This window comes from Echinops telfairi, unplaced genomic scaffold (assembly GCF_000313985.2).
Source record: "Echinops telfairi isolate 266 unplaced genomic scaffold, ASM31398v2 ScPeMD7_5868;HRSCAF=6743_0, whole genome shotgun sequence".
In the NCBI taxonomy this organism is placed as follows: domain Eukaryota; kingdom Metazoa; phylum Chordata; class Mammalia; order Afrosoricida; family Tenrecidae; genus Echinops; species Echinops telfairi.
The window spans coordinates 692,817-697,937 of NW_022109767.1; the positions used below are offsets into that span (position 1 = coordinate 692,817).

The 5,121-nt window shown below is 39.5% G+C and overlaps 5 non-coding genes across 5 annotated transcripts; all 5 read left to right on the forward strand.

Annotated features, from left to right (window-relative positions):
• Nucleotides 1–1,780: 1,780 nt before the first annotated feature.
• On the forward strand, nucleotides 1,781–1,851 carry TRNAG-GCC. Its single transcript has one exon. It is a non-coding gene; the product is annotated as a tRNA-Gly (tRNA).
• A 379-nt stretch (nucleotides 1,852–2,230) lies between these two features.
• TRNAM-CAU lies at nucleotides 2,231–2,302 on the forward strand. Its single transcript has one exon. It is a non-coding gene; the product is annotated as a tRNA-Met (tRNA).
• A 477-nt stretch (nucleotides 2,303–2,779) lies between these two features.
• Nucleotides 2,780–2,861, forward strand: TRNAS-UGA. Its single transcript has one exon. It is a non-coding gene; the product is annotated as a tRNA-Ser (tRNA).
• Nucleotides 2,862–3,904: 1,043 nt separating this feature from the next.
• On the forward strand, nucleotides 3,905–3,976 carry TRNAQ-UUG. Its single transcript has one exon. It is a non-coding gene; the product is annotated as a tRNA-Gln (tRNA).
• Nucleotides 3,977–4,654: 678 nt separating this feature from the next.
• TRNAQ-UUG lies at nucleotides 4,655–4,726 on the forward strand. Its single transcript has one exon. It is a non-coding gene; the product is annotated as a tRNA-Gln (tRNA).
• Nucleotides 4,727–5,121: the final 395 nt, after the last annotated feature.

Genomic DNA, 5,121 nt, shown 5'->3' on the forward strand with positions numbered 1-5,121 from the left:
CTCTATAGAAAGATCCTGTGCTCTGGAAGAAACATCAGTCCGATGGAAGAGACAGCAGTAACAACTCATAATTAGGGTTGAAATATATGAGGATATGCATCGATTTGACCCAGATTTAATAGTGATCATTTCTGGTGGACACTGTTATAGTCGAGATTGTGGAACCTAGGGCAGAATTCAGACAGCAGGGATAGAGGAGCAGAATTTTGAATCACACTAGATACCTACAATGCAAGAGGGTATATGAAGGTGGGAGGGCAGAAAATGAGGAATGTCTAGTTTAGGGCCTATAAAAGGACTATGGTTATAAAGGCTACAAATTGAGGCAGGGAAGCATCAATACCAGTTAGCATCACACACCTCACCAAAGAGAAGCAGTTCTAGCCATCACATTAAGGGTGAGTTAATAAAATGTTTGACCAGTTTAGCCCACGGATGATGTTATAAATAGCCAAACGGTCCTTGTCAGAAAAAAAGGTTCCCCATCCTCTGAAGTTTTGCTTTGTTTGTTTTTACATGGAGAAACAAACAAACAAACAAACCAACAAACGCAAAAGACTCTTGGCTTCTAACACAAAAAGGTGGTATGATGAAAGTAGCCAGTAAACTTTAAAGTGGTATGGTTTTGTGCTACTGTAATATCTTGACATGCTTCTATCATAGCGCTAATTTCCGTGAAATTATGTGTTTCACCAGCTGATCTCTTTCATAAACTCGAAACCATTTGAAGGCAGGAACCATGTCTGTTTTATCCAGAGCCATGCCTAGCACTAAATATGTAGTAGGTGATTCATAAATATCGAAAAAGAATGAAACAGAATAGAAGTTAAGGAAGCAAACTGGCATGAAACGGGTTACATTGTTTCTTATATCTATGGTTTCTCTGTATGGTGAAAGATGCAGTGAATAATAGTTTAGTTGTAATTATGGGGCTCTTGCAACAGGATATAGAATAATATGTATAAATCTCTTTAAAAAGATTTTTTTTAACCTTGGGAAGTTCATAACCTGCAAGAAATAGCACCAACGCTTACTTTCTTGACCCGTTTCTCACTCCTGCCGTCACCCTCTAGGGAACCTCTCATCAGGATGAAAATGGCCTGAACTGTAGCCATGAGTCCTACCCTTGAAAGGTTAGAGACACCCCTCCAAATTAGTAAATTGTATTCTATTTATAACACCCGGCTCCTAGGCTTCCCTTTGGTGTGAACCAGTCCCCAGAGACTAATCAGGTGATCTAATCAGCTTACCAATAAAGCTGAGGCCCGAGGCCCAGAGCAGGAGAATGCTTTCAGAATTCTTATTTTATCATTCCTATGTCTAGTGACAATATATTCTTTTCCAAACTTGGGTCTCCGTAACAGAATGTCAACGACAAGTTTTATTTTTCTTATTTCCAAAATGTAATTTGGTGTTTTGAAGTTAAATGGCATACTTAGTATGGTAATCAAATTGGTTTTCATACTAAATAAGAGGTTCTCAGAATTTGTTTTCACTAGAAATTTAAGTAGGAATCAGGGTGAAGAACAAGTTTCTAAGTTGAGTAACAAGTATTTTTCGCTAAAAGTCGCATATCAGCAATGGTTCAGTCTCCTTCCGGTTCACGGTTTGTTTGAAAACATAACATAAATCCAATATGTATATTTTTGAGGTAAATATAATATTTTAAAGTAAATAAAAGGTTTTTTTGTTGGGAATAATTCAGTTATTTTTTTAACAGGGCAATAGTGATGTGGACCTAACTTTGTGAGGCTGAAAAATACCGAGTACTTTCTGTGAGGCATTGGTGGTTCAGTGGTAGAATTCTCGCCTGCCACGCGGGAGGCCCGGGTTCGATTCCCGGCCAATGCAACGATTGTTTTGAAAACTTTTTAGTCGAAAATTACAAAATTAACAAAAACAAAAAAACTACGGTTGTGGTACTCCAGGGAATTGCAAAATGAAATCCAGTTTAACACCCTTATAATCTCATCTTGAGTTAACTCTGAATATTTGGATTTCTCATATTTGCCTTTCGATTTCAATTGATCTAATTTTTTTTTTTTTGGCATGAGAAAAGAGGTCGAAATTCTAACGTTTTGGTGTCTGAAGCTTGACTGCGACAGCTTATGGATAATAACCTGTTCTCATTTTCACCATCAGCCTCCTGAAGCCTTGAGAAAAATCATTTTTGGAAACTTGTCACCTTTTATTGCCTTGAATCTCCTTTAGAACCAGCCCTAGGTGCATTAGCAGAGTGGCGCAGCGGAAGCGTGCTGGGCCCATAACCCAGAGGTCGATGGATCGAAACCATCCTCTGCTAAAGTTTTAACTTTTGTGGGGCTGACTTTTTAAGTCAATATTAGATTTTAGAAAAATCGAATAAACTTGTTTTTCACGTATTCTCCACCAAAAGTCTACATACCAGTCCTATAACGTACTTGTATTATGATCCTCAGCGTCATTTGTTAAAAACATATTTTTAATCTTCTGCGGTACATTTTATTCATTCGATTTTGCATGAGCCCATTCTGACTTCTTTGGTAATCATTTAGAGATTAAAGTGTGACAACCTCCATATCGTTTTTAATTTCTTGCAAGTCAGACAATTGATGCAATTAGAAATAAGTCCTGTATAGAAATACTGATTAATATCTCCACCTTCAAGATGTTGATTTTCTTTCCGGGGTCACGAGCATTGCAGAACTATTATTCCATTGTGAGAATGAACAAATTAAACTTTTTGTAACAATGAAAATATTATTTCTCATGGGAACCTATCCAAGGGGAAGGCCGTCGTGTAGTCGTGGCCGAGTGGTTAAGGCGATGGACTTGAAATCCATTGGGGTTTCCCCGCGCAGGTTCGAATCCTGCCGACTACGCAAATCGGCGTTTTTTTGTACATCATATATATATATATTTGTACATCATATATTATAGACCTCAATATAACATGAAATGCTTTGTTTTCTTCTCTTGCTATCTTTCAACATAGAAGTCAGCACATTCTATTCCTGCTCGTGTGAACAGTAAGCAGATACGAGAAGGCCTTAGCAAACATCTTTTGGAAGCGGAACACCAGGCATTCGGAGACCTCAGCAAAAATGCTGAAAATCGCTCAAGGCTGTTTGGACTTTGATACTCTATTCACATTACTGTTTACCAAAATCCAGGTCAAGTCTAACCTCTCAAACCTCGCCTGCCTCTAATGTCTTTACTGATGAATATATGAGATGTTTCTGAATCAGTATTTTTAAACAGAATCATCCAGTCTTTCCGTTTCGTTGGACTGGCCTGATCATCTCACTTTTGGGGGCCACAATTGCAAAAAGAAAATACCAAATAATTCTTTTTTCAGATGTTAGCTACAGTTGAGCTTTAAAAATAAATAACAAAAACGTTTGCTCGCTAAAACTCACTCTTCCTCATGCATATATACAATATAAGTAAGAGTCCATATAACAAAGATTTATCTTGTATTACCCGAGCAATCCGCAATTCGGAAATGCAGATAAGGCAAGAGGAAACAGAAGAATGTAAAACGGTACACGTATTTAAAGATCATCTAAAATCCCAGTACATTTTACCAACATCACATAAAGAGCAAACTTTGTTTCTTCCTGTGCTTTCCAAATGCATCCCTATCTTTAGAGACTTTTCATTTTGCTCTATAAATGCAGATTACGTATTCAGACAGGCACAGCTGTGAGTTTTGCAAGGAACGCCCGTTCTCAGCCTCCCCTCGGGCCTAAGATCAGAGTAATTCCAATCAAAGGAAGGAGGTCTGTCCTGCCTTTCGTCCGGCTTGAGCAATTCTATTGCTTCCTACGATTTGTATGAAGCTATCGTGAAGGACATGCCTAAGGCTCGTGTGAACCATTGTAAATACACTGACAAAATCTTGCTAAGGCGGCTGTTCTTCACAGGCCCCATGGTGTAATGGTTAGCACTCTGGACTTTGAATCCAGCGATCCGAGTTCAAATCTCGGTGGGACCTTCATTAGTTTTGGGTCCTCTTTCCTTTTTAAAAAATATTTTCCTTCCCCTTCCTGCTGGAGAACAGAGATACCCATTTCTTGCGAGCCTAACCTCTCCTCCTGGCCCCATTCCATTCAACCAGGGTAACCTGCAGAGAAGTATCCGTTAAAGAGACTCCATGAATTCCACATCCACTCTCTCCTCTCCTCCCTATTGTGCTTAACTCTACCTTTTGCCTTTTTTGTCTAGAGCCTCTCAACGCCTGGTAAATTAGATGTCGCCTCTGGATGCTTCAGGGTTCACGCCAGTCGCCTTCTGACCAGATTTAAAGCGGGACACCATTGACCGGGGGTGGGGGTGGGGGTGTTCTTGATTAAAAATTTGGTCTATATGGACCAACTAGACTGTTCCCTAGCTTGTCGTGCATTCTTTCCAAAAATCAGGACTTTTTAAAAACGCCAAAAATCGTGACTGTCCCGCCAAAAGCGGGACGTCTGGTCTCCTAACTACGGGAGACTACTCAATGCGTCCAGTCAGCTTTGGACCACAACCTCCTGAGCACCAGTCCTCGGTAATTGATTGTCGCATCCATCTTGAAGCCTTTGTTCCAAGTGAAGGCTTCATTAATATTTAAATACAGAATAAAATTCAATCAAATGAATATGTAGATATAGTACTCCATATTCTCCTAAATAAAGGCCCCATGGTGTAATGGTTAGCACTCTGGACTTTGAATCCAGCAATCCGAGTTCAAATCTCGGTGGGACCTTGTCCTGTTTTGGTTGGCTAGTCTCCTTTCATTAATCACATGATGTTGTATAAATACCTAGGTTCTCCATCGCCTTTAAGTCTCCAGAGGAATTTTCTCCTATAATGAATGATTCCAATCCTTACAGAATGGCGTTTTCTATTGACACCATTCCTTATTATTTCACGAAGTCAGATTCTTGTACCTTATTTTTAATCTTATTTCCGTGCCCCTGGTGCCTAGCAGTATGACCCAATGGTGATTCTATTCTTCTTGGGCCCCACTCAAGAAGTACTGGCTTCCTCCCATAAACGGATACCCCATGGTATAAAGGTTAGCATACTGGACTCTGAATCCAGTTGTTTCAGTTGAAATGTCCATGAGATGCAGTAACAGTCATTTTCTTTTTGGGGGTG